The following is a 9711-nucleotide window of genomic DNA, read 5'->3' on the forward strand; positions in this document are numbered from 1 at the left end:
GAGTTAGAATGCTCAGTTAAGAACATTCTAATCACATACTTGTGCAGGGTATGGCTGGGGACCTACGTAAAGAATAGATTAGGGGACTGTGTTGGATTCATGTACGTGAAGGAACATTAATGGATATAAATGAACTGAAGGTCACTTTCTGAGACCAGCAAGCAGCAGTACCCAGTGGACAGGGAACTGTGGTATAGAAACCTGTCCCACAGTGCTCAGCTTGCCCACTAGGTGGAGCTATACTCACTGGGGAGACAGACTGTTCTCCCAGATTCATGCATATTACTGACATCTCGGCGTACGGTGATAGAAATAATGAACGTCATTGTAAACTCCTTGACTTCTTCCGAAGTTAATGGCAACCAAGCGCTTTCTCTTATTGCTCGCTACAGAATGCGTCAACAGAGTCCTTTTGAAAAAATACTGTAGCGCTCCGGTAAATTTAGGATAGTTTAGAAAATGTATCAATTCATTTAATAACCCTTCAAATACCATCTAGAAGGCGGCACATATTGTTGAGTTATATTATTTAAAATTAAATTTGCCCAGTGAAAGAACAAGAAAAATGGCACCTCAGTCAACCAAATGGCTGACTGAGAATGGCACGATGTTTATTTTGCTCTTTCCGACACCACTTTTCAGGAATTTAGTAGGCTCCGCCCTTAATGCAAACCGCACCATCTACTTCCTGCTCATGCAGAAATTCATGCAGTGACCTGATTAGCAGTCCGGTAAACGTGTGTGCGGCTGTGACACTGAGTCTGCCCGCACACTCCGCTGATCAATTTGGCCTGAACAATTGCATCTACTGTGACTCCCAGAGTGAGAGAGGGAGAGAGAAAAAGAGAGAGAGGGAGAGAGAGAGAGAGACAGACAGACAGACAGAGAGAGGGGGGTTTGGGGGAAGAACTACAGATTATTATTTAACATTTTTGTATGATCTTTTATTTAGAAAATTGGAATAGTGTACCGTTACCGTATCGAAATTCCAGACTCACTGACGCACGCGGCAAACGGCAATTCACCGCAAAGGGTTAAGCAGCCGGGTGGATTATTCGTTACGCAGAAACGCCGGGCGCTTGGCGGGGCTCGGGGTGGCGTTGGAGCGAAGGCATCCGGGCGGACGGCACGCCGAGCGCCATACGGAGGAGAGAGCGGCGGCGGCGGGAGGCGAGAAAAACAGGCTGCAAGCCCGGACGCGCGCCGCCGCCGACGCCTCTCTCTCTCCCTCCCCCTGGACCGCGTGCCCACGCGAGGCTCAGAGCCGAACCGCGATCGCACTCCTCCTCGCACCTCGCGCCTATTTCCTGCACCTTCGTGAAAAAAAAAAAACCCCGTCGAGCATCGTTAGCGTCGTTAGCGTCGAGCCCGTTAGCGCCGAGCCCGTTAGCGGCCGCCGTAGAGGCTGCCAAGGCCTCGGGCATCAGCCACGCTTCTCGCGCTAAGTGTGTGCGGAATCTGTTTATCAGCACTCTACCCGTTATTTGCAAACACTGAAGACTACTCATCAGACCCCGTTGCTCCCAACAGCACTGTTTTACGTTTATAAACATTTTTGATTGATTGCACTTCTATTTCCGTCTTTCGGGCCGAAAAAAAGGTGCGCAGATTTCAGGAATTTAGATCTAGCCTTTGTGCTGCCCTAAATGAGTTGGGGGGGGGGGGGTGTAGATAGCAATCACGGACCCCCCTCCCCCCACACAGATGACACCTTAAGCATCCGCCTGTATTGCCTACCCCTAGAACTGGCCTCCATACAGTCTTCCTCACCTCCCCCTCTATAATAAACATCTTTCTGCCCGCTGCAGCTCCTAAACGCCCCGGTATGTATAACGCTGTGTCACCACCTTCCTGATTAGCGGTGTGCTGCGTGCTCACAGACCTGCCACGGACCCATAGTGTAATAATCGTGACCGCAGTAAATTAAGTTGTCAGAGACGAGGTTGGGTTCACGCTCACGGAAAAAAACACACACAATTCCACCCCATGTACACACATGCTGTACAAACAGAGACCCACGCAACTCACACACACACACACACACACACACACATTCCTCATCCACCCACGACCGTGAGACATTCTGAAAGTGGCTTTGCAAGTTGCCCTCTGCCATCTGGTTGTGATGATGTAGTTTCGGGAGAAACCGAGCCACGGTAACCTCCTGAGAGAAGTTTATGTATTTACATTTTCTTTTTACATAACACGTTAGTGTCTTCGAGGACAAAAGCGTGTTGCAGAGAAAATGTTTTCAAAAATATAGTTTAAAATTTTTTTACTGAATGTCCCCTAGTGTAGTGTAGGTTTCAGCATGGTAGACTATAGCCGCGTTTCCACCAAAATTACCCGGAACTTTCAGTCCCAGGAACTACTTTACCAGGAACTAAAAGGTTCCTTCAGCCAATGGTTGTCTGCGTTTCCACCGGGGTCTAAAGTACCGCGAAGGTTAGGCAAATTAGCCCACTGACGTTGTCGTCGGTCCATCTGTCATATGATTTCTTCTGTAACCCCATACTACCACCGAAGTAGCCTACATTATTTTCTAATAACCGGGACAGCCCGGAGTGGTTTATTCCACTTATATACAACGGGTTACCAACAATGACTATATATGGTTACTTTTGTATTTATTGATTTTCATATATCCTCTCAAACACATTCATTAACAGCAGAAAACATGCACACGTTGTAAACAATTTGCTGTTTTATTACTTTCTCGTCGTCAATTCCATATAGGCTAATCGCAAAATGACAAGAATAGAACGAAAACTAGGACTTGCGTGAAAATGTAAATTAGTAGTGGTACAGCCACCGTTTGCTTTCCTTCGAAGTTACTGCTAGCCGAGCAGCGAAGTGTGCCCTCCAGATGCGAACCATGCACCATAAATGAGTCCATAGTCTTCCTGGTCTTTTCGTGGAATTGAAAAATGGCAGTAAAATTGAGTAAAATGACGGCAGTCTGAAAAAGCTAAAGGGAAGATTACTAGAATTAGCCTGTTATTTTACCCGGATAAAAAGTGCGGAAGGTGATTTCCAGTTTGCTTGTACTGTATCACCAATGTTAATTATGCAGAACTACCGCATACCTCACATAACTGTATCAAACGTTTTGAGTCAATTACAACGGGCTAACAAAGAAAATCCGGAAGAAAATATTCAGCAACCGAATTAATCCGTTTGAATGTTTGGTAGCCTACGTAATATGCTGTCCCAGCACGAATGCTTAGCATTTTATAAAACGAATACTAAAGCAAGAAAAGAACAGAAGAGCACACGTTATAATTCCAAGACGTTGACAGGCTATAACCAAAAGTAGGCTACTGCGCCGCATAACATACAAGTTTGATTTGAAGTTATTATGAAAATAAATTGGTTTGCCGCTGCATATTTTCAAACATGGCGGGTAATGGCGGAAAATAAATACAACACAAATGCTACGAGTACTCGACCAATCAGAAATGTTCAGCGCTGCAAGCTCCACCCAAAAGGTTCCTGTACTTTCGGAAAGTACTACCCCACGAGCAGGAACGTTTTGGGGGGTAAAACAAAGCCCCCAGAACTAAATTTAGACCCTAGTTCCTGCGGTGGAAACGCACCGAGTTCCTCAAAAGGTTCCTAGTTCCGGGGTATAGTTCCTGCGGTGGAAACGCGGCTTATGTGGTTCTTGAGAGCAGAGACCAGGGCTCACAAATACATTTGCAGGTTTTTGGAAGATATTGGATAAATTATGTTCAATCGAATCTCTGCTAAATGGATGAGTCTGATCGAGGTTCAGTTTTTGGGGGGTGGATCTGTCATTAGTCATTAATTGTACAACTGACAGTTACAAGTCAATGAAAACAAAAAGCTTGATAAAGAAATTTAAACATCATATTCAATAAAATTCCGTAGTTATGTTTAATATGTATTTTGAATAGATTTTTTTTTTTTTAATGATAGTCAAAATATCATAGTAGGAATGTGGTTATACAGTCTACAGATTTTGCTGAACGTGTCAGACAGTCGACATGTTGCGGAAACGTTTGAATTGGACACGCTGCGTCCACGGGCACAGGGGCCTCTTTGCACGCTTCCCTGGCGGGAACGCGATTACCGGAAAAGGCCAAAGGGCCCCCTTTGAGTGGGGCTACCTGAGTGGGGCTACCTGAGTGGGACTACCTGAGTGGGAGTACCTGAGTGGGACTACCTGAGTGGGGCTACCTGAGTGGGGCTACCTGAGTGGGACTACCTGAGTGGGGCTACCTGAGTGGGACTACCTGAGTGGGGCTACCTGAGTGGGGCTACCTGCTCAGCTTCTGCCGCGGTCTGTCTTACTAAACCAGCAGAAGACAGGCCGCTTCAGAAGCGGTGAGCTTTGATACAGGCTGCGGGATGGGCCTGCCGTGAAATAATGCCTCTCGCCTTTTTAGGCTCGAGAAAATGGCTGGACAAAAACCGCTAGTCGCTGTGTCTTCACTGGGGTGGGGAGGAAGAATGACAGACAGACTGAGACTTAATGTATTTAGGAAAGCGTGTTGCCTCTAAACATGAGGGCAGGTGCTCTGACAAGAAGTGTCGCTTCTCTCTGTGGAAGGATGTGCTCTTCAAGCTTGCATCTGATTGGCAGTGTACTACACTGGCTGCTCTGTGGATGGATGCTCTCTTCAAGCTTGCATCTGATTGGCAGTGTACTACACTGGCTGCTCTGTGGATGGATGCTCTCTTCAAGCTCGCGTCTGATTGGCAGAGCACTACACTGGCTTCTCTGTGAATGAATACTCTCTTCAAGCTCGCGTCCGATTGGCAGAGCACTACACTGGCTTCTCTGTGGATGAATGCTCTCTTCAAGCTTGCATCTGATTGGCAGTGTACTACACTGGCTGCTCTGTGGATGGATGCTCTCTTCAAGCTCGCGTCTGATTGGCAGAGCACTACACTGGCTTCTCTGTGGAAGGATACTCTCTTCAAGCTCACATCTGATTGGCTGTACACTAAACAGACACACAGCTGATTGTTTAAAATGTAAATGCCATGTTACTTTTGCAATAAACACAGTCGTAAAATGACCTCTTGCAACAGGTAGCATAACAGCATAACAGTTTTGATGATGAAAAAAATACCGAAAATAATTGAATAATAGGCTTAATTCTGAGAACATTTGTTTTCTTCGATAGACAAATACTCCAATATGACATTTAATTAAATGAATGTAATGTAACGTAATGAAATTATTTAGATAGTACAGATATTTTCAAATTGCCTGAATGACTGATGATTAAATGAGAGACAGAAATAAAAAAGGAATAAGGGCCCAAATTAATGTGCTGCTCTCTTGTAATCGGAAGTTTGGGCATGAAGACGTGCATGCTGGGATAGGAGGTGTGGAGGCAAAAAGAACATCAGTACTGTCCCAGAACACACATCCCCCCCCCCCCCCCAGGGTGAGAAGCAGAAGTGGAACAGGGATGCAATCCGTGCCGATGAGGACAACCACTGTAAGCGGACAGCACCGAACTGAGACCAGCACAGTCGCTTAACGGAAGCTTATCTGCAAGCGCCTTCTTTCATACGGAAGTTTGCCAACAGGGACTGGGCAATTTGAGATGCTTCTGTAAATAATAAGCTCGATAAATAACAAATGTTGCTCCTACATCCTCCTGAGGCCAGGCATACAAAAACATTGAAGTATTTACTTTTTTTTTTTGACATAAAATCCTGCTCATGACATGGAACATAATAATATGTTTTAAAATAGCCATTAGTCTGACATTACATAACATTACATTACAGGCATTTAGCGGACGCTCTTATCCAGAGCGACTTAAACGACTTTTACAAAGCATTGTCATTGCATACGTTTATACAGCTGGATATATACCGAAGCAATGCAGGTTAAGCACCTTGCTCAAGGGTACAGCAGCAGTGTCCTATCTGGGAATTAAACCTGCCACCTTTCAGTTACAAGACCAGTTCCTTACCTGCAAACATGTTGCAGTGAAAATATTACCAAACATAGTATTTATTTTCTTTTTATTGGATGTCTCACATAGTGTAGATTTCAGCATAGTAGAATATATGGTTCTTGAGACCAGAGACCAGAGAGGCACATCCCCTACACTGTCATCATAAAAGTTTCCAAAAGGCTCCTCTGTCTCCCCACAGAGGAACTCTATCTAATTCAAGGGTTCTTTGTCAGGCAAAAATTTTTCAATCTGGGACCTTGCACAATTTTCTCACCTACCAGAGAGCGTTGCACGAAGAACTAAAAAGGATTCCCCAATGGAGAAAAGCCAAAAAAAAAGAGAGAGTGTACAGAGGCTATCTGAGTCTTAGGAGGAAATAACCCCTCCATTCTGAATAGCTGTAATTCTCCTGCAACTTCCCCTTTCCTGCGAAAGATGAATATCAATGTACGGTAATAACACCGATGCCTGCAGGGTAGGCTGGGGATAGACTGGGCTCTCAGCTGCCCGCTTCACCTTGAGAATCTGGACAGGCCGGTTATACCTCTCTATTGTTCAGCCTCTCGAGTTCCTCTTAAATGGTGTAGAAAAGCCCGTCAGTACCCGCCTCCGCCCCCCCCCCCCCCACACGAATTACATGCCGCTGCGGAGAGCTCCTTTCAGCACAGTGTCATCTGGGGCTTCTTCTCCTTCTTCATCTTCATCGGATCCAATTAAACGACCTTTGAACAGGACCGTGGTTCTGCGGCGGGCTCTTTTGAGCATCTCTGGACGAGGTTTAACAGGACAAAGGGGAGATAAATCTGGACCGCCAGAAAGGAATTCACAAAAAGAGATTTCCCTTGTTCTCCACAGACCCCGAGCCGCAGTCTCGCTGTCCCGGACTAATCCGTGACCTTAATCTCGCATTTGATTGGTGGGGTTGACCTCTGAACCTTGACCTTTTTAGGGAGCTCAAGTCATCGCTTAGCCTGCTGTTTCTGAAGTGAGGCCACAATATATCCCCTGTTTTATTGATTATTGTTAAATAAAAAATTGTCTCTATAACATAATCCATATTAATCCCTGCAAAACCCAGCTGTGTTAGCAAGTGGATCCAATCTGGGCCTGTGCAAAGTTTCTGTGCTACACCTCAAAAACTTATGTGGGGAATCTCATGGAATCTGATTCTCTCTGAGGCACTGTAGGTGTGTGACTGTGGTTACGTAGGTGTGTCTGGAGTCCGTTCTGGTAGGTGCGCTAGAGCAGGGGGTGGGGTGGGGGGGGGGCGGGGGCAGAGTTGTGTTTGGGGGGGTGGGGGGGTGGAGGAACGCCTCTGCGGGTCCCGTGACTGCTCACTTGGACGGAGAATATGTGCGAACAATAGGTGCACTTTGGAACGGCAGCGAGTCTGCAAACACGGGCCCACACCCTGCTGCAGACCCACAGGTGCGTCCGGGCCCCGCAGGGAGGACCGAGCCTTTCCGGACCGGAACCATCGGACACACACACACCCGGGAGCCGACGCCCCCCCTCCCCCGTCCCCCCCCCAACCTGGGAGGAGACACGCCAGAGTAACACCGGACCAGACCCCGAGAAGACCCTGAGAACGACCATGCCTCCACCCCTCCTCCATCCCTAGTGCCACAGGAAAAAAAAAAAAAAAAGGTAACGTGCTTTTAGACAGAACAAGCTTTCCTTACAATGTCTACTACCACTTTTGTTGAGCAAGGAGCGTATAACTTTAGTTCACAGGGGTGTTGGGTGGTTTGTTTCTATACCTGTTTTTAAAAAATATGCAGCTGACATTTTTGCGTGTTTGCTGAAATGCATAACGGTGTGTGAAATGAATGGCGGTTGTGCTGTTGCTCGGATGGCCGAGAGTGTACGAAACAGCTTCGCATTCCACTGCGCAAGGACACCGGTCTCGTGTAGCACTGAGACTTCAGCCTTCGCCAAGATAAGAATTTGTTCTCGAACAAATGAAAACTCCCATTGGTATTTTAAAGACTTGCAAATACGTACCGATATAGCACAAAAGGCAACACAGTAGCATTGTAGTTCAGTTATAGGAGTGACTGCTCCGTTCCTTAAAAAAGGACTTTGTGAAGGTATTTGTGCACTTTGAAGACACCTGAACCGTATTTACAATCAATGAATATTCACTCTCAGATGCTGGACAGCTTCAATGATGAAATGTGTTTTTGCGCATCGAATTGGCTCGTCAGCAAAATGATGTGCTATATAAATATGAACATATTTAATGGCGTGCACGTATTTATGGCTCTCTCAGCCATAATACATATGCTGATAAGGCATTATGAATAGCCCAAATAAATGTGTACATAACAGGGGGAAGTGAGTTTTTATAAGTACAAAACTCCCACAGTTATATCCAGAGATTCTTATGTTCCTCCAGAGCAGAGACAGAATATTTTTGTTTTATCGTGGCTTACTTCCTTGTCTGGAATCTCCTCTAACTTCCTGTTTTTAGTTAAGCGTATGAATAGTGTTTTTATGGTTAAACATATTAACAGCCTATTTGAACACTGATCTGAATGCTAAATGATTTAACTGTATCGTACTGTTGAGGTTTCTGAAAGAACAATACCGCGAAGGTTGCTGAGTTACGGAGATGCACAGCCTTATTGGAATACAGTCAAAGGGATGTCTTCTAGAGAGAGAAACAGACAATTAGTTTACAGCGCCTCGCAATTGTCGTTTGAAATGCACGTGTATCTGGAGATAAAAATGAACTCGACTGAGAATGTCAACGAATATTTTAAAAGGCAAACTCACTGTACTCCTATTTAGCAGGCCTCGCTAGGCCCAGTTTACAAATGCATGGCCAAACAAATACGTACCCTGAGTTTCACTTCACAGCAGATACCATGCAAGGCACCTGCACAGCTGCTTAGCAGCTACAGTAAAGCACTGTGTAGTGCAACTCTGGGAACATACTATGTGCAGGAAATTACAAAAAAAAAAAAAAGTGGAATGAAACTGGGTGCTGATCCGACATAAAGTATTGAAATTAACGTCATCAAGCGCTGCACTACCATGGAAAAATGTTTTGTAGAGGGGGGAAACGAAAAAAAATTTCCATGGATTTTTTTTCCCCATGGTAATGCGGTCCCCTTGATCTCATTCATAAAATTCAAAAGCAGAGTGTGGCGTGATGGCTTTGGAACACCGCCCAAGACGAGACTGCCATTATACTCCTGAGGGGGGGGGGGGGGCACTTAACCCGAACGGCTTAAATAAATATCCACCTGTATAAACAGACTGTATATAAATAGAGTGCGTCAGAAAGTACGCTGTGTCACTCCGAGTCATTCTGAGCACACACTGCGTCATTTCAGTTTATTTGTAAACACTTTTTTTGCAGATGAAGTTTCGGGCGAAAATATGGAACGTGTAGCTTAGGGTTTGATAAGTGAGGTCTGAGTACCCGGGGGGGGGGGACAAAAAAACACGGAGAGTACGTATAGAAAACTATAGCAACTCTGAAACGATTGCAGTTTTCAGCCGGTTATGCAATTCTGTGCATTCGCGGCCACAACTTTAATCATTCTGAGTCTATCCCAATTTCACAAAGAGGGTTGCGTAAGCGAAGAAGCGCACGGCGGCTTTCCGCGAAATTAACTCACGGGCGAAACGCGCGTTTGAGGCTGCGCTTACATTGCGCCCGCGGGCGGTTACATAAAACTACGATTACAAAATCCCGCCGCGCCGCCCCGCGTAGCCTCGGTCCGGCGCAGACGCGCGTCCGCGGAGCCGCACGAGCGAG

Source organism: Anguilla rostrata, chromosome 18, assembly GCF_018555375.3.
Source record: "Anguilla rostrata isolate EN2019 chromosome 18, ASM1855537v3, whole genome shotgun sequence".
Taxonomy (NCBI): Eukaryota; Metazoa; Chordata; class Actinopteri; order Anguilliformes; family Anguillidae; genus Anguilla; species Anguilla rostrata.